This window comes from Aethalodelphis obliquidens, unplaced genomic scaffold (assembly GCF_003676395.1).
Source record: "Aethalodelphis obliquidens isolate GAN/ISIS:26980383/991018 unplaced genomic scaffold, ASM367639v1 scaffold1, whole genome shotgun sequence".
In the NCBI taxonomy this organism is placed as follows: domain Eukaryota; kingdom Metazoa; phylum Chordata; class Mammalia; order Artiodactyla; family Delphinidae; genus Aethalodelphis; species Aethalodelphis obliquidens.
Genome location: NW_020837945.1, coordinates 80251199 through 80271438, shown reverse-complemented (window position 1 = coordinate 80271438; position 20240 = coordinate 80251199). Strand labels below are relative to the sequence as shown.

The window sequence follows — 20240 nt, the reverse complement described above, 5'->3', positions numbered from 1 at the left end:
AATAACCATGGATTTCCCCCAAAGATTTAGTTTTACGTACTATTTGTAATATGCAAAAAAAGTTGAAGATGACTTAATTGTCCAGCCTTTGAGCACAGGGGCATATACTACAGCTAATCAAATGATGCTGCAGAAGACTACTAAATCATGTCTAGCTTTATTGGATCCTTGTAAAAAATCTGGATAACAAAATAAAACCAGGAAGGGGGGACTTCCCTGGTGGTCCAGTGGCTGAGACCCCGTGCTCCCAATGCAGGGGGCCAGGGTTTGATCCCTGGTCAGGGAATTAGATCCCCGCATGTACAGTGAAGATCCCTGCATGCTGCAACTAACGCCCAGCACAGGCAAATAAATAAATAAATGTTAAAAAACAAAGACCAGGAATGGTGTGTTATCTGTAGTCATCTGGGGTGGAGAAGAGTGGGTGACTTTTTCCTTCATTTGACCATTATATTTTCTAAAATTTTTAGATTAAACATATGTTTCTTTGGCACTAAGAAAAACAACAGTTGCTTTAAAAACAAACGCTATCCACCCAGCCAACCACAATAATACACAGGTTGAAAATTTAGGTTCAGTTAAAAATCTTCCTCCAATAAATTCGGAATTGAATTCACATTTGTAACATTATAAACAAAATACTACAGGTCAAAGGGAGACCAAGTTGGATGCATTTGTTAATGGACATCAGTTGTCCACAAGCCTTAGATAAACACAAGACTCAGGGCCAGAACTGTTGCTTTCTTACCCTTGCTTTTCTTACCAATAATAGCAAGTAGCACAAGGATTAAGTGATTGTAGTAGAGTTTGCTTTGCTTCATCTGCAGCTCACTCTGAAATTGCTCAGCCCCAGAAGGGGTAGATCTGGGTGAACAGATGACCAGGTTGAGCCCTGGGAAGGAGGCTGTAGTTCTGGAAGGGGTTCTGAAGTGGCCGGAGTGACCAGGGGTGGGAGGAACGAGGGTGTTTACCCTCCTGCGTGTATTAACATATGTGCCTCTGATGCTTAGCTGCCAACTTGGCTTTGTTTTTTTTTTTAACTTCCTGCAGGCAGAGTAGAGTGAACTGGGTAGAGATCTGCAAAGAGCAGCTTAGAGAGAAGCAGTGAAGTCCTGGACTGCAGCTGAAATGAACTGGTCCACTTGAACCTGCCCAAGCCCTGGGGCAAGGCCTCTGTCCCAGCACTGAGGTAAGAGCACTCGAATCCCAGCTTGGGGACAGAGAGGGCAGAATGCCTCCTGTTGTGGGGTGGTGAAAACCTCCTCTTCTCAGGCTCAGGAAAGAAGGGGCAGTCGTTTCTGGTTCAAACCATCGACTTCCATCTCAGCCCAATCGGAGGCAAGGTCATTTGGTGGCTAAAGAGGTTTTGATTTTTCAGACTAGGTCTTTTGGAATCTTAACAGGATGTTGTATTTTTTCAATTGCTGGTGAAATTTGAACTCCAAAGGGAATGAATTTATCCTCCAGGTAAGACTGCACCAGATTCAGGGGAATGCTTAACGTTGGTACAGCTGCTCTGTTCTGCAAGGGAAGTCAAACTTTCAGGAAACACAAACACACTCTCTCTCTCTTTCTCTCTCTCCTATCCAAGGAAGATAGAGTGACAGAAATTACGTGGGGAGGTTGTTGGAAAACATTCCATTAAGCTCACTGAAAAATGACTTTAAGGGACATCCCTGGTGGCACAGTGGTTAAGAATCCACCTGCCAATGCAGGGGACATGGGTTTGATCCCTGGTCCGGGAAGATCCCACATGCCACGTAGCAACTAAGCCCATGCGTCACAACTACTGAGCCTACGCTCTAGAGCCCGCAGGCCACAACTACTGAGCCCTCATGCCACAACTACTGAAGCCTGTGTGCCTAGAGTCCGTGTTTTGCAGCAAGAGAAGCCACCGCAATGAGAAGCACGCGCACTGCAACGAAGAGTAGCCTCAGCTTGCAGCAACTAGAGAAACCCTGCACACAACAACGAAGACCCAACACAGCCAAAAATAAATAAATAAAATAGAGGATACCGGGCATGCAGGTCTTCAAGCGCCTGGCTCAGGTTCTTTTCCATGGCCATGGCAGGCTCCTTAACATCCAGGGTTTTGCCCAGTTCATCTTGGGACAGCTTTTGCATGTCCTGGAAGAGGGCACAGTCACTGTGCTGGTTTTGCATCTTCAAGAGATGCTGGGCGCCCTCAAGCTTCTCCACAGCGGACTCGTGGAAGAAGTGACCCACACCCTCCAGAGCCGCATCCCTGAGGGAATATAGAAGCCCAGAGAGAGATGGCAGAGGAGTAAGATGTGGAGATCACCTTCCTCCCCACAAATACATCAAAACTACATCAACATATGGAACAATGCCTACAGAACACCTACTGAACGCTGGCAGAAGACCTCAGGCTTCCCAAAAGAGCCGTGTGGCTGACAGGGTCTTGGTACTCCAGCCTGGTGTCAGGCCCGAGCCTCTGATGTGGGAGAGCCGAGTTTAGACAATGGAACACCAGAGACATCCTGGCACCAGGTAATATCAATCAGCAAGAGCTTTCCCAGAGATCTCCATCTCAGTGCTAAGACGCAGCTCCACCTGATGGCCAGCAAGCCCCAGTGCTGGACAGATGCCAATCAACTAGGAAGACAGGGACACAACCCCACTCATTAACAGAGAGGCTGCCCAAAATCATACTAAGTTCACAGACACCCCAAAACACACCACTGGACACAGCCCTGCCTCCCAGAAAGACAAGATCCAGCCCCATCCACCAGAACACAGGCACCAGTCCCCTCCACCAGGAAGCCTACACAACCCACTGAACCAACCTCACCCACTGGAGGCAGACACCAAAACCAATGGGAACTACAAACCTGCAACCTGTGGAAAGGAGACCCCAATCACAGTAAGTTAAACAAAATGAGAAGACAGAGAAATACACAGCAGATGAAGGAGCAAGGTAAAAACCCACCAAACCAAACAAGTGAAGAGGAAATAGGCAGTCTACCTGAAAAAGAATTCAGAGTAATGACAGTATTTTGGAGAGTAAATCCAAAATCTTGGAAATAGAATGGAGAAAATACAAGAAATGTTTAACAAGGACCTAGAAGAACTAAAGAGCAAACAAACAATGATGAACAACACAATAAATGAAATTAAAAATTCTCGGGATGGAATCAATAGCAGAGTAACTGAGGCAGAAGAACGGATAAGTGACCTGGAAGATAAAATAGTGGAAATAACTACTTTAGAGCAGAATAAAGAAAAAACATTCTAATTATAGGGGTCCCAGAAGAAGCAGAGAAAAAGAAAGGGCCTGAGAAAATAATTGAAGAGAGTATAGTTGAAAACTTCCCTAACATGGGAAAGGAAATTGTCAATCAAATTCAGGATGCACAGAGAGTCTCATACAGGATAAATCCAAGGAGAAACACACAAAGACACATTAATCAAACTATCAAAAATTAACTACAAAGAAAAAAATATTAAAAGCAGCAAGGGAAAAGCAACAAATAACATACAAGGGAATCCCTATAAGGTTAACAGGTGATCTTTCAGCAGAAACTCTGCAGGCCAGAAGGGAGTGGCAGGACATATTTAAAGTGATGAAAGGGAGAAACCTACAACCAAGATTACTCTACCCAGCAAGGATCTCATTCAGATTCGACAGAGAAATTAAAACCTTTACAGACAAGCAAGAGCTAAGAGAATTCAGCACCACCAAGCCAGCTTTACAACAAATGCTAAAGGAATTTCTTTAGGCAGGAAACACAAGAGAAGGAAAAGACCAACAAGAACAAACCCAAAACAATTAAGAAAATGGTAATAGTAACATACATATCGACAATTACCTTAAATGTAAATGGATTAAATGCTCCAACCAAAAGACATAGACTGGCTGAATGGATACAAAAATAAGACCCATATATATGCTGTCTACAAGAGACCCACTTCAGACCTAGGGACACATACAGACTGAAATTGAGGGGATGGAAAAAGATATTCCATGCAAATGGAAATCAAAATAAAGCTGGAGTAGCAATTTGCATATCAGACAAAATAGACTTTAAAATAAAGACTATTGTAAGAGACAAAGAAGGACACTACATAATGATCAAGGGATCGATCCAAGAAGGAGATATAACAATTGTAAATATTTATGCACCCAACATAGGAGCACCTCAATACATAAGGCAAATGCTAACAGCCATAAAAGGGGAAATCGACAGTAACACAATAATAGTAGGGGACATTAAAACCCCACTTTCACCAATGGACAGATCATCCAAAATGAAGATAAATAAGGAAACAAGCTTTAAATGACACATTAAAGAAGATGGACTTAATTGATATTTATAGAACATTGCATCCAAAAACAACAGAATACACTTTCTGTCAAGTGCTCTATTCTCCAGGATAGATCATATCTTAGGTCTCACATCAAGCCTTGGTAAATTTAAGAAAATTGAAACTGTATGAAGTATCTTTTCTGACCATAACGGTATGAGACTAGATATCAATTATAGGAAAAAAAATGTAAAAGATACAAACACATGTAGGCTAAACAATACGCTACTAAATAACCAAGAGATCATTAAAGAAATCAAAGAGGAAATAAAAAAATACCTAGAAACAAATGACAATGAAAACACGACGACCCAAAACCTATGGGGTGCAGCAAAAGCAGTTCTAAGAGGGAAGTTTACAGCAATACAATCCTACCTCAAGAAACAAGAAACATCTCAAAAAAACAACCTAACCTTACACCTAAAGCAATTAGACAGGAAGAACAAAAAAACCCCTGAAGTTAGCAGAAGGAAAGAAATCATAAAGATCAGATCAGAAATAAATGAAAAAGAAATGAAGGAAACAATACCTAATATCAGTAAAACTAAAAGCTGATTCTTTGAGAAGATAAACAAAATTGATAAACCATTAGCCAGTCTCATCAAGAAAAAAAGGGAGGAGACTCAGATCAATAGAATTAGAAATGAAAAAGGAGAAGTAACAACTGACACTGCAGAAATACAAAGCATCATGAGATTTTACTACAAGCAGCTCTATGCCAATAAAATGGACAACCTGGAAGAAATGGACAAATTCTTGTAAAAGCACACCTCCTGAGACTGAACCAGGAAGAAATAGAAAATATAAACACACCAATCACAAGCACTGAAATTGAAACTGTGATTAAAAATCTTCCAACAAACAAAAGCCCAGGACAGATGGCTTCACAGGTGAATTCTATCAAACATTTAGAGACGAGCTAACACCTATCCTTCTCAAACTCTTCCAAAATATAGCAGAGGGAGGAACACTCCCAAACTCATTGTGCGAGGCCACCATTACCCTGATACCAAAACCAGACAAAGACATCACAAAAAAAGAAAACTACAGGACAATATCACTGATGAACATAGATGCAAAAATCCTCAACAGAATACTAGCAAACAGAATCCAACAGCACACTAAAAGGATCATACACCATGATCAAGTGGGATTTATCCCAGGAATGCAAGGATTCTTCAATATACACAAATCAATCAATGTGATACACCATACTAACAAACTGAAGGGTAAAAATCATATGATAATCTCAATAGATGCAGAAAAAGCTTTTGAAAAATTTCAACACTGATTTATGATGAAAACTCTCCAGAAAATAGGCATAGAGGGAACCTCCATCAACATAATAAAGGCCATATATGACAAACCCACAGCCAACATCGTTCTCAATGGTGAAAAACTGAAACCATTTCCTCTAAGATCAGGAACAAGACAAGGTTGCCCACTCTCACTGTTATTATTCAACATAGTTTTGGTAGTTTTAGCCACAGCAATCAGAGAATAAAAAGCAATAAAAGGAATTCAAATCGTAAAAGAAGAAGTCAAACTGTCATTATTTACAGATGACATGATACTTCACATGGAGAATCCTAAAGATGCTACCAGAAAACTACTAGAGCCAATCAATGAATTTGGCAAAGTAGCAGGATACAAAATTAATGAACAGAAATCTCTTGCATTCCTATATTCTAATGATGAAAAATCTGAAAGAGAAATTAGGAAACACTTCCATTTACCATTGTAACAGAAAGAATAAAATATCTAGGAATAAAGCTACCTAAGGAGACAAAAGACCTGTATGCAGAAAACTATAAGACACTGATGAAAGAAATTAAAGACAATACAAACAAATGGAGAGATATACCATTTTCTTGGATTGGAAGAATCAACATTGTGAAAATGACTCTACTACCCAAAGCAATCTACACATTCAGTGCAATCCCTATCAAATTACCAATGGCATTTTTCACAGAACTAGAACAAAACATTTCACAATTTGTATGGAAACACAAAAGACCCCGAATAGCCAAAGCATTCTTGAGAAAGAAAAATGGAGCTGGAGGAATCTGGCTCCCTGACTTCAGACTATACTACAAAGGTACCGTAATCAAGGCAGTATGGTACTGGCACAAAAATAGAAATATATATCAATGGAACAGGATAGAAAGCCCAGAGATAAACCCATGCACATATGGTCACGTTGTCTTTGATAAAGGAGGCAAGAATATGCAATGGAGAAAAGACAGCCTCTTCAGTAAGTGGTGCTGGGAAAACTGGACAGCTACATGTAAAAGAATAAGATTAGAACACTCCCAAACACCGTATAAAAAATAAACTCAAAATGGATTAAAGACCTAAAGGTAAGGCCAGACACTTTAAAACTCTTAGAGGAAAACATAGGCAGAACACTCTATGACATAAATCACAGCAAGATCCTTTTTGACCCACCTCCTAGAGAAATGGAAATGAAAACAAAAATAAACAAATGGGACCTAATGAAACTTAAAAGCTTTTGCACAGCAAAGCAAACCATAAACAAGACAAAAAAACAACCCTCAGAATGAGAGAAAATATTTGTGAAGGAAGCAACTGACAAAGGATTAATCTCCAAAATATACATGGAGCTCATGCAGCTCAATATCAGAAAAACAAACAACCCAATCCAAAAATGGGCAGAAGACCTAAATAGACATTCCTCCAGAGAAGATATACAGATTGCCAACAAACACACGAAAGGATGCTCAACGTCATTAATCATTAGAGAAATGCAAATCAAAACTACAATGAGGTATCACCTCACACCAGTTAGAATGGGCATCATCCGAAAATCTACAAACAACAAATGCTGGAGAGGGTGTGGAGAAAACGGAACCCTCTTGCACTGTTGGTGGGAATGTAAACTGATACAGCCACTATGGAGAACAGTATGGAGGTTCCTTAAAAAACTAAAAATAGAACTACCATAGGACCCAGCAATCCCACTGCTGGGCATATACCCTGAGAAAACCATAATTCAGAAAGAGTCATGTACCTCAGTGTTCATTTCACACTATTTACAGTAGCCAGGACATGGAAGCAAGTGTCCATTGACAGATGAATGGATAAAGAAGATGTGGCACATATATACGATGGAATATTACTCAGCTGTAAAAGAAACGAAATTGAGTTATTTGTAGTGAGGTGGATGGACCTAGAGTCTCATACAGATTGAAGTAAGTCAGAAAGAGAAAAACAAATACCGTATGCTAACACATATATATGGAATCAAAAAAAAAAAAAAGGTTCTGAAGAACCTAGGGGCAGGACAGGCATAACGACCCAGATGTAGAGAATGGACTTGAGGACACGGGGAGGGGGAAGGGTAAGCTGGGCCGAAGTGAGACACTAGCATGGATATATACACACTACCAAATGTAAAATAGATAGCTAGTGGGAAGCAGCACAGGGAGATCAGCTGGGTGCTTTGTGACCACGTAGAGGGGTGGGACAGGGAGGGTGGGAGGGAGGGAGACGCAAGAGGTGAGAGATATGGGTACATATGTATATGTATAACTGATTCACTTTGTTATAAAGCAGAAACTAACACACCATTGTGAAGCAATTATACTCCAATAAAGATGTTTAAAAAATAAATTGTTGGTGACCTGAAATTGGCTATAGTGGGAAAATTGATACCACAGAAATTAGCCTTTGCTGCAAACCAGGGCTTTTTTGTTTTGGAGATTCAGATTACCAGCACACCTCTGGTTCCAGTGCTTGCTCTACCCCGGGCATGCTGGGAGGCATGGGGCAAGTCCCTTCACCTGTGCATCCCTTGATTTCTCTTCTGTGAACAGTAGGTGCTCAATAAGCATTAGTTGAATAGATGAATAAAGCTGAGGTTCTGTTCTTATTATTCCATAAGTTAAGGTCCCATGAGACAGTGAACATGAAGTGTTTTTCATATTGTGAATTTCCCTGCCTGTGGAGGGAGGGCTTTAATTGATTGGTGAGCCTTTTGTGTATTGATGAAGTGAAGTTGGCTGACACTTCCCTTTTTGGCTCTCGCCTCTTGGGAAATCTGTGAATTACTGACACCCTTTCATAAGGGCAGATGAAAACTCTCCATTTACTGACCGACATCTGGGGCAAATTTCCTTCCTGGAAAAATCAAGAAGTCAAGAGTAGCGTGAAAAGGAAGCCCTGGCCCTGCTGGGTAGGAGAGCCAGGGCTGAAATCAGAGCTTTGGACGCACAAGCTTTGATGGTAGGGTGGGGGTGGAGGAGGAGGGGCGGGTTCAGCGGAGCAGGGGCACTTCCTGCCAAATGTGAATGTTAAACAAAAGCCTCTTTCTTCAAGGCCCTGCTGTTAGCAGATTAGCGCTAATTAAATTAGCATAATGGAGCCCCCGCCTCTGCCCTCTCCCTCTGCTTTTTTCTGAACCTTCTGGCTCCTTTTCCCAACCTCCTTTAAGTATCTTGAAAGAGGGGATGGGGAGAAGGCAGGGCATCAGTTAAGCACTAGTGTACTGTGTAGAAGTGTAGTTTGTAAAATTACAGAAGTGGAAAGGACTATAGGGGCCACCTGGTGCCACACTTTCATTTTAAGAAGCCAGTTCACACAGCCATGGTTATCGGTGCCTGAGGTGAAGGTGTGTGCTCCAGGGGAGGGAGGGACATGGGCTGGTGAGACGGGCACTGCTCCTGAGGCCACTTGCTCACTGAACCTTTGCGTGTCCCTGGCACGGGGACATGTGGGTGTTCTCCAGGTGCCAGCCCTGTGTCCCCCTCCTCAGCCCCTCCCCTGTGTCTGCTGCCCCAGCCCCAGTGCACTTCATGACGTGCCCCTCCAGTGCACTTGGAGTTAAGTCTTCTTCCTCATCAGAGGCTTGGCTTTCTAGGTCAGTGAAACCAGTTGAGAAGATGTTATCTGAGGATATTTAAAGTATATATACACAAGGAAGGGTAGAGAAGGGCATTGACTGATCTCACTGTGGTTCCAGGATCTGTGCTTGCGATCTGGTCTCTAATTCTGCAATGACCTAACAAGGTGGGTATTTCTATCCCCATGTGGCAGATGTAGAAACTGCGTCTCAGAGGTAAAAGAGACTTACTTGCCCAAGATTTCACAATTCAAGAGTAACAGAGATGTAAACTAAGCCTGTCTGTGCCCTCTGCAGCTTCTCAAAGTTCCTGAGTGTTCTTTATAGTAAGTACTTGCCCCCCAGTACTTGTTCCCCCAGGCTCCTTTCCCTCATCTCTGAGGCTATGGGAACAGCTGCAGCTCAAAGTGCTCGGAGCCTTATGAAGAGCTTCACTGTTCCTTTCAAACCCCAATGGCTGTTCCCTGTGCAGTAACATAGCATCAGAGTGAGGGAGTATCCATAGAGTGCTGAAGTGTAGTCCCCTCATTCATGGGATGCCCCAGGCAGTGAGGAGGATTCTCCTGGCCCCAGGCCTCTCAGACAGTGAGAAGTTGGGGTGGGGGGGGCTTCTCGGCCTCTGTACTCTCAGTGCTCTTTGCAGGGGAATGTACCGAGTTAGGTCTGTTTGGTTTTCCTCCGTGTTTAAACAAGAGATTATTCCTCTGGTAAGAGGGATTTAATTCAGTTTTATAGATATTTACTGAAAGCCTGCTGTGTACCCAGCCAAATATCCTGGCCTGTTCGGGCAAGAGATTCTGGCCCAGCCTTGGGCACATGGATGTGACCAGGGACACGGGAGGAGCTGCCTGCATCAGAATATGAATTAGGGCTGAAAGAGTTCCTTGGAGAGCTAGTTGGTTGGCCTTCACGTCTTATATCTGAGGGAGGGGGGCCCAGGAAGGGAAAGGGCCTTGTCTGTGACACAAGTGGAGCTGGAGTCTGTTCTGAATGTCTGGTCAGGGTCTGTCACACCAAACCACTCTGGCTGTAGAGGGAAGAATGTTCAGGGGAGGAGGTACAGCCCGCTCTCTGCCTTAGCCTGTCTGGCCCAGTACTTGTGATGGGCTGGGCTTGACTGTTAGAGGAATTTGTGGCAATGGCAACCCAGCAGGGAGAGGGTGTCATCTCAGTGATGCCGGAGATCCCCTGGCATCCCAGTGATTCTTTCAGATTCCTCCTCGAGGCCTTGCTTAGCACAGGGGTCTTCACGCTGGAAAGTCACTATTGTGGGAAGCCATCACAATGCAGAGAAGAGTGCCCCAGCTTTGAAGACGTTTGATCTGGGTTTGAACCTGGCTTGACCGTAGCTGCATGACTACCTCGCCTTTCTGACTCAGTTTCCTCATATGTAAAATGGGCTGAATAATACCTACTTTGAGTGAAGATTAAAAATTATTTTTATAATGTTCTTCCCATAAAGTAGATGCTTATTAAATGATACCCATTTTTTTTCCCATGCAGCTCTATTAAGGTATAATTGAGAGACAAAAACCGGCATATATTTAAATTGTACAATTTGGTGAGTTTCGACATATGTATACACTTATGAAGTTCTCCGCACAAGTCAGGTTAATGAGCATAACCTTCAACCCCCCAAGTTTCTTCCTTCACCTAATCCTTCCCTTCTGCCCCTCTCCATGTCCTGCCTCCCATCCCTAGGCAACCACTAATCTGCTTTATTGCTATAGATTGGTTTGCATTTTCTAGAACTTTACATAAATAGCACAATACAGCATATGTTTTTCTTACACTCAGCATAATTATTTTGATATTCATCCATGTTTGTGTATCAGTAGTTCATTCCTTTATTGCTGAATAGTGTCTCACCATATGGAAATACCAAGATTTGTTTATCCATTCATCCGTTGACAGAGTTTTGGGGTTGTTCCCAATTTTTGGCTGTTAAAATAAAGCCTATATATATATATATATAAATTTGCAGCAACGTGGATGGACCTAGAGATTATCATACTAAGTGAAATAAGTCAGGCAGAGAAAGACAAATATCATTTGATATCACTTACATGTAGAATCCAAAAAAATGATACAAATGAACTTATTTACAAAACAGAAATAGACTCACAGGCATAGAAAACAAACTTATGGTTACCAAAGAGGAAAGTGCGTGACGAGGGATAAATTAGGAGTTTGGTATTAGCAGATACAAACTACTACATATAAAATAGATAAACAACAAGGACCAGGGATGTGTATGGCACAGGGAACTATATATATTCAATATCTTGTAATAACCTATAATGGAAAAGAATCTGAAAAACAATATACATATATATATATATACATATAACTGAATCACTGCTGTACACCCGAAGCTAATACAACATTGTAAATCAACTATACTTCAATAAAAAGTTGTTCCGTTTGAAAAAAAGCCACTATAAGCATTTGTGAAAAATCTTTTGTGGGGCATATGCATTCTGTTTGGGTGAATACCTAGGAGTAGAATGGCTGGGTCATATGGTAGGTGTATGTTTAGCTTCTTAAGAAGCTGGCAAGCTTTTTTCTACAGCAGTTGTACTAGCTTATACTTCCACCAGCAGCGTATGAGAGTTTCAGGTGCTCCACTTCCTTGTCAACACTTGGTGTGGTCAGTCTTTTTAGTTTTAGCTATTCTAATAGGGGGGTAGTGATAGCTCATGGGTTTATTTGCATCTCTCTGAAGATTAATGATGTTGAGCATCTTGTCATGTGCTTATTTGGCATCTGCATATCTCCTTTGACAAAATGTCCGTTCAGATCTTTTGTTCATTAAAAAAATTGGATTGTCTTCTTATGATTGGATTGTAAGAGTTCTTTATATATTCTACAGACAAGTTTTTTAATTTGCAATATATTGCAAATATATTTTCCAGTTCTGTGGCTTCCACGTGGTGGGAGACAGTAACACATAAACTAAGAATTACAGTTCAGTTGACTAGTGCTGTGCTCAGGAAGTACAAAGGAAGATCAGTAATCTTAGCATGGGAAGTCAGGGAAGCTTCCAGGATGCAAAGGTATGTGACTTGGGTCTTAAAGGAAATTATAAGTTAGCTAGGCAGGGGAAGGGCAGTCTAGGTAAAAGTTTGTATGTGCAGAGGCACGGAGATACAGAATGTCATGGTGCATACCAAATTGTAAGTCATTTGATTGGAGCCCTGGGATCTTTGGAGTAGAAGGATGTGGGCTGGAATCCCAGATGCCCTCTTACTGGCTGTGCACCTCGTTTATTTATTTATTTTTAACTTTTAATTTGGAAACAATTATAGATTCAGGGGGAGTTGCGAAGATAGTACAGAGAGGTCTGGTGTATCCTTCATTTAGTTTCTTCCACTGGTTTCATCTTATACAATTATCGTACAATATCAAAACTAGGAATCTGAGGTTAGTACAACTGTGTGTGGAGCTGTGTCATCTTCTCATATGTTTAGATTAGTGGAGCCACCGCGGTAATCAAGATATGGAACTAGTCCTCCACACAAATGTCTCTCTCGTGCTACCCATTCATCATCACGCTGGCCCAGCCCTTTCTCCCTTTTCCCATCCCTATAATTTTGTCATTTTGAGAGTGTTCTGTAAATAGAGTCATATGATATGCAACCTTCTGAGACTGGCTTGTTTTCACTCATCATAATGCACTTCAGGTCCATCCGGGTTGTTGAGTGTACCAATAATTTGCTCTTTTTTACTGATGAGTGGTATTCCGTTGTATGGATGGATCACAGTTTCACTATTGACCTAATGAAGAACATTTTAGTTGTTTCTAGTTTTTGACTATAACAAATAAAGCTGCTATGAACAATTGTGTACAGGTTTTTATGTGAACATAAACTTAATTTTTTAATCGATTTTTAAAAATAAATTTATTTATTTTTGGCTGCGTTGGGTCTTTGTTGCTGCGCGCAGGCCCTCTCCAGCTGCAGCAAGCAGGGGCCACTCCTTGCGGCAGCGTGCGGGCCTCTCACTGCAGTGGCCTCTCTTGTTGTGGAGCGTGGGCTCTAGGCGCACGGTCCTCAGCAGCTGTGGCTCGCGGGCTCGAGCACAGGCCCAGAGGTTGCGGCGCACGGGGCCCAGTTGCTCCGCGGCATGTGGGATCCTCCCAGACCAGGGCTTGAACCCGTGTCCCCTGCATTGGCTGGCGGAGTCCCAATTACTGTGCCACCAGGGAAGCCCATATAAATTTAATTTTTCCAAAAAAACGAAGCCCAAACATTTTTTCTGTATTTTTCCAGGATAAATGCTGAGTTGTATGGCAAGTGTATTTTTAACTTTTTAAGAAACTGCCAGATTGTTTTCTACAGTGACGGTATGGTTTTCTGTTCCCACCAGCAGTGTAGGAAAGATCCGCTTTTTCCATGTCCTCATCAGCATTTGGGGTGTCCTATTTTAATTTTAGCCGTTCTAATAGGTGTGCTGTGGTAGCTCATTGTGGTCTTCATTTCCATTTCTCTAGTGGCTATAGTTGTGTGACTCTTAGCCTTTCTGCTCTCAGGTCAGGTCGGCTGTATGAATCTAGACCCCAGCCTGTACCTTTTAAGTGTGAGAAGCAAAAGGCCCTAGTGCTGATAGCCCCCTCCCACCATTTCTGGAGCTGCCCTGGAAGTCTGGCTTCCCTTGTTTTCTGATCCAGTTAGCCGGCTACAGGATCTTTCTTCATTGTCCTGGGTGGCTCCAGGAAAGTGATATTTTATAGAGCTGAGTATTTCTCCAGGGGAGGTTTTTTTGTTTGTCTGTTTCCCATAGAGGAGCAAACAACCTGTAAGTGTTGATTTTTTTACCTCCACCCTGTCCCTCCCTGGTCCCCGTGTGCCAGCATCTGTACTTACTGGCAGCTGAGCTGGAGAAGCCTCTGGAGCTGACCCAGGATGACTTCTCTCAGTGTTTGGAGGTCTGAGGTGCCAGGGGAAGCTGCCATGGCCTCAGGCCCTCCCTGTGCTCACAATCTTCCCTTCTTTTCACTTACAGATTGAGAGGCAGCTTTAATGTGCTGGGGAAAATAATAATGGTAGCTGAGAATAATATAGCACTTATGATGTACCAGGTACTAAGTGCTTTATGTATATTTACTCATTTAATTCCCACAACAACCTGACAGATCTGGGTTCCAGGTGCAGAGCCTCAGTTTCCTCACCTGTAAACAGGGCGGTAACAATCCCTAGTGGATAGATTGGGAGGGCTAAGTAGGGGTGGTGTAGTGACTTACCCCCCTAGAGAACGCTGGTTCCCTCTCCTCTACAGGGGCCCTTAACAATCGTGAACACCCAGCTGTACTGCCGTGCTGCACTGAAAGAAAGTGGGTGTCTGTATCCCTTGCTCCACTTCAGTCAAAGATGAGTGTCCATTCACTCATTCAGCATCCAATCAACTTTAAGAATGAGCACCTACTGTGTGCTTGCTTCTGTACTAGGCACTGTGAGCCCCAGAGCTACAGTCCTTGACCTCATGCAGCACGTGGTCTACAGAGAGAGACAAATACGAATTTAATAATAACACAACTGAGTGTAAACTCATGAATTGTGGGATTTCTGTAAAGGCAATTCTCTGGTGCTGTGTGAGTGAACCAGTCTGAGATCGGAGGATGCGTCCTCGGGGAAGTGATTCTGGCTTGGAGTCTGATTCCTTAGCCTTGATCTACTGCAGAGGCCCATGCGGAATGTTCTATAGGATCAGCTCACTTTAAGCTGCGTCCTGACTATAGACTGACCTGATGCCTGGCCATCCCAGTGCTCTCCCCCCCATAACAACCCAGACTATTCCATGAGGTTACCCATCCCCAACCATTCACAGCTGCTGCTGACCCCATGGGGACCGAGACTAAGCTCAGGGCCACACCTTACAGGGCTGGGTCATCCTTTTCTGTTGTTTCTTTGTTTTTGAATGTGCTCATGACTCAGTCAACTTATTACACAGTGAGCCACCGTGGGAGAGTTATTCATCAAACAGATTTTTTAAAAACCATCTTTATTGAGGTATAATTTATATTCCATGAAATTAACTTGCTTTAAGTGTAAATTCAGTGATTTTTCGTAAATTTACTGGGTTGTGCAACAATTACCAAAATCCAGTTTTAGAACATTTCCATCATTGGTTGGGTCATCTTCAAATGGAAAAGGCAAGGGATTATTTTTCACGGCAATAGCTCCGTAACTCCTTTTTATGGAATTAGTTCTGTGCTCCCAGCAGGAGGATCTCATTAATTAATTCAATTAGTATTTACTGAGAGCCTGCTGGAGCCCACAGCTGGGCTAGGTGCAAAAGGCAATAAAGAGAGAAACAAGTGGAGATGGCAGCTTCCCTGTGGCTGACAAGCTTCCTATTGAAGATACATTGTTAAATGTAACCCACCTGCAGCTTACAGTTTGCTTGTGGCCGCTGCAGGGCAGGTGATTATTTTCTACCTTGTGGCTCGTAATTGATGAGGCAAGGGCCTTGCTTTTGCAGTACCTGCTATTGTACTGAAATTATTGGCCAAGCAGAAGGAGGGAAGTGTACTCTCCAACATCTGCAAACTGCTGTAGGCGTTGGCAAGCCTGGATGCAGGATCTGGGAAGAGAGGGGATTGGATTGGGTGTGCTGTTTGCAGTGCGAAGATTCGACAGGTGGACTTGGGGTGAGCGGTGAGGTGTACTGAAGGAGGAAAAGAGTGCGGGGAAAGTCAGGGAGTTGCGGCTCACCAGGTGGCCTACAGCTTAGGGGTGCCTCTGCATGCAGTGGGGTGTTGCTTGGAGGCGTGGCGGTAAGGCGGGAGTGCAAGCTTGGATGCTAGACTGAGGAATTTGGACTTGGTGGAGCAAACAGGGAAGATGCTATTTTAAGTCTTGGAGGAGGGCTGTGACTATTCAGAGCTGGGCTTGGGAGAGTAATCTCGCGTGAGCTGAGAGATGGGAAGTGGGCATGGGTTAGGAGGCTATCGAGAGCGTCTTAACGTTAGGTGACGTGGACCTGATGCGAGCAGGGGAAGGGCAGCAAGGAAAAAAGAAGTGGGTGGGAGAGAAGCTCCTGCCAGGTAGGGGAGAAAATCTCTCTGTCCCAACCCCTTCTCCCAGGTTCCATACCTGCCTTACCCAGCTGCCTTTTGCACTTCAACCAACCGCTCAGGCTCAGCCTGTCCAAAGCTCCCTCCACGTCATGCTTTCCCCTTGCCTTTTCTCTCCCTGTCCCATTCCTCTTGCCCAGGAGGAAGGAGAGGAGCCAGAAAGAAGCGGAACGCTGTCCCTTTGGAAGGCAGCGCCATAGAAGGTAGCGGCGAGAGATTTCCAGGGAGGGAGGTGCCAGATGCGAAGGTGGTGAGTGAGTACGGGCGCTGAAGACGGGCCGGGGACTCAGGTACTCGTGTGAGGCGAGCGGGGTGCCTCGGGTGCAAACTTTAAGGAGGCACTGGGTGCCAACCCGGCTTGCACAACCCTGAGAGTGAGGGTCCTGGACTAGGTTCCTGGAGAGAACCGGTAGTTGGGAGGACGCCGGTGACTTTGGAGAAAGCATTAGCTTTCAAAAAGTTAAGGACCGGGCTTCCCTGGTGGCGCAGTGGTTGAGGGTCCGCCTGCCGATGCGGAGGGCACGGATTCGTGCCCCGGTCCGGGAGTATCCCGCGTGCCGCGGAGCGTCTGGGCCCGTGGGCCACGGCCGCTGGGCCTGTGCGTCTGGAGCCTGTGCTCCGCAACGCGGTGTGGGGGGGCAGTGGGAGGCCCGCGTATCGCAAAAAAAAAAACCCCAAAAACCCCAAAAAGTTAAGGACTAGGTGTGGAACGGTTTCTTCAGAAGAACACCTTCCATAGGAAGCTTCCTGAAGCTGTCTGGGGGCCTGCCTGTCTGCTTTCTCCCCACCCCAAGACAGCCCCTCGGTATCTCCACGGACTCTCTAGACTTCCTGGAGCACAATGTGAAGACCACTGATTAAGCCTAGCCCCCCATCTTACCAGAGAATTCTGAGACCCAGAGAAGTACATGACTTTGTCCAAGGTTACACAGGGAGGGGTGACCTTAGGGGTCTTCTTTACTTTGATTTATCACCTTCAGTTGCTTTAGCTTCTCTTTTCATTGTTCCTCCCAATCTCCTCCTCCCTCTTCCAACTGTGAGAATTGGCAACAGTTGATATTCAAGGACTCATCTATATTGGAGGACTGAGGGCTAATTCTGAGAAGTCTGTTTCTAGAGTGCCTGCTGCCTACCAAGCACTCTTGTAGGGGCTTTCCCATTCATTATTGTATTCATATAAGGACTTTCAAAGTACTTGTCATTGTCCCATTTTCCTGATGAGAAGACTGAGGCTCAGAGAGGACAAGGGCTGGCTTAGATTTGCATGGTTACTAACTGGTGCTGCCGGACCCAGAGCCCGTGTTCTTCCTCCACCACGTATCTCTTTAGTTATTCATACAACTGAGTGCCTTGAGGCCAGGCACTAGTTTGGTGCTGGTATGGTACAAAGGAGACAAAAATCCTGCTGAAACTTATTCTGCTTGTCCCCCTGCTTGTGCAGGGGATTGACCTGTGCTTCTTAAGGTCCGCTGCCTCGGGGTCTCTGGGCTGCCTGTGGTGGCTGCTGTGTTTGGGGCTGTTGCTGAGATACTGTCCGCGGCCTAATTCATTCCTCAGCCGTGTCTCACGGACTCCTTTCTCTGTGCCTCTGGGTCACTGAAACATTCCACTGAAATCACTCATAGGTGACATAGGCAGTTTATTCTCCAAGGAACACGGTTTCCCCTACATTTCTTAGCTTTTATCACCAGCCATTTCCTTTGGCCACCACCCGTGTAAAGAGCTCTGACTCAATCCCATGACTTAGCCCTGATAAGGCAAGTTATTTTGGCCTCCTCTGCCCTCAGCCCCAGTGAGAATTTGGACTCAATGTTTGCACTTCTCGCTTCAGACTGTTTGTCAGAGTTTGTGGAAAAAGCCATGTATTATTAATGCCTTGGCCGGGAATGGCTGTGCCCTGCCAGGTTGTCATGTGAGCCCTCTGAAAAGCCCTGGGCTGCAAGGCCCCAAGCTCTCCTGGGCCCAGGGGCTTTGGTGGGAAATGTGATCCTATCCTACAGAAACTGCAGACAGCCACCGAGGGTAGAGAGAAACTTGGAAGGGGTGGATCGGGGTCTCACCCAGGAATTCGTAACTGCTTAGAGAGTGTCTCATGGGGCTGATTCCATTCTGCTTCAGTGGGACCCGCGGTTTGTTGAAGGTCTTTTAGTCTGATGTCCTCCTCCCCCATAAGACAAAAATGAGCTGATTTAAAATCAGCTAAGTAATATTAAATATTAAAATCAGTTGAGTAATATTTAGAGATCTGTCTTACAGTGGGTGATATGCTGGCCACTTGAAATCAGTGATGTAGTTTTAATCCTCAGAACAAGTCTTTGAGGTGGCGCTTGTTATCTCCATGTAATGGATGAGAAAACCACCTCTGAGATGTCAAATGAATTACACAAGGTCATGCAGGTGGTAAGGAGTGGAGATGGGATTCGAACCCTGGTCCATCTGGGCCAAAAAGCTCATGTTCCTTTCAGGACATCGTGAGCCAGCAGACATAAAATATTTCCCTGACCTCCTCTGGTTTATCCCTATAGTTGGTCCCAGCTCCTCTGTCTCTCATCTTTGTGGCTTCCCATCTCTCTGTAAAGATCTTCTGGAGCTTGTATTCCAGTGGAGACCTGACTAGAGTTTAGTATCAGTTGGGTCAGGGTTTGGTGGGGTAGATTGTGAGGCTGCAGGCCAGCCCAGGGCTGAGGAGAAATGGTGTCTGGCACCTTCTCCTCTGTCAACTGAAATGGCTCCTCTTCATGCCCCATCAAAGCTCCTTTTTAGTGCTAGGAGCTCAACTCAGAGTTTAGAGAAAATAATCTATCACTTGCTTGCTTAGAAAACCTCCATCAGTCCTAGTTTTTTTCCAGGATAAACTGGGACTAGATACACTTATGTCTGGAGCAGATAATCCTGTTGAACCCCATTTCCCATCCCTGAAGCTCTCATACTCTCACCCTTCACAGCTTCTCACCATTCCTTAAGTACAACAGGCCCACTTTCATGACTGAGCCTTTGCACTGTGTTTTTTTTTTTTTTTTTCTGTTGGGCATACCTCTTTCTGCCTGGTAAGCTCTTATTCATCCTTCAAAACCCAGGATGAACTTTACCTTTTCTGACTTCCTCTAGCAGAGTTGGTACCACCCCAGCTCTTAGTTCCTAATGCCTTACTTGATCTTTCCACCTGTCAGTTTATGCCCTTTCTCTAAGGCCTCAGGAGTAGGAACTGGACCCTATTTATTTCTATATCACCTGTACTTGGGGCATATTTGTATGGACAAATGCATAAGGGCTCGTTAATTAAACTATTTAAGTATGAGTCGCAGGTGGCCCCACTTTAACTGAAATGCAAGGTCATGGGACTTTAGAGAAAGAGAAGGGATAGGCTAAGGCTGTGGTGCTATTAACTGATGGACAGGTGGGCCAGGCAGTGTGCTGCAAGCATTCCTGCAAATGGACCCCACTGCAGAGAGAGAGGGTCCCAGAGGAATGAAGCCATAACGCAAAGCCTGGCAGTTGAGGAGCGAAGCACGGCCTGCCCGACTCCCCAGGCCAGCCTCTTCAACTCTGTTCCCAGCCTGCCTCCCAGGAGAGCTGGGTACAGACCTGGAGAAAAAGTGGGCATTCTGAATGGTCCCAAAAGGAAGGGGAGGCGGGTGGCATATAGGGGGGGAGCAGAAGCAGAGGCAGGAGGAAGTCCAGGGCAAACTTTCTTTCCTTAATGTGGCGCTGGGGGCATCTTGCTGGCCAGAGCTCCTGCCTGATGTTAGCTCCTGAGGATGCAGTCGAGCTGAGTCCGAGAGTGAATTTGGAGCCGGGACCCGGTCATCCTGTGCCACTGGAACTCTTGCCCATTTAACTCCTCCTTCCCCTGCTGCTGGGTGTAGGCACTTACACTTTAGAGATGGTCAGATCTGAGCTTAAATCCTTGTCTCACCCATTTTAACTGCAAATTTTGTAGCACTCAGCGAAAATAACAGGGTTGCTGTTATTATTATG

At 44.4% G+C, this 20240-nt stretch overlaps 1 protein-coding gene across 4 annotated transcripts in view; it reads left to right on the top strand.

Annotated features, from left to right (window-relative positions):
• Positions 1-20240, top strand: part of ST6GAL1 (ST6 beta-galactoside alpha-2,6-sialyltransferase 1) — a 158947-nt gene that overhangs the window by 24861 nt on the left and 113846 nt on the right. For all 4 annotated transcript variants that reach the window (XM_027109267.1, XM_027109258.1, XM_027109284.1 and 1 more), the window contains exon 2: positions 1051-1189. The gene's annotated coding sequence lies outside the window, so the exon portion shown is untranslated. The remainder of the gene's footprint in view (positions 1-1050; positions 1190-20240) is intronic.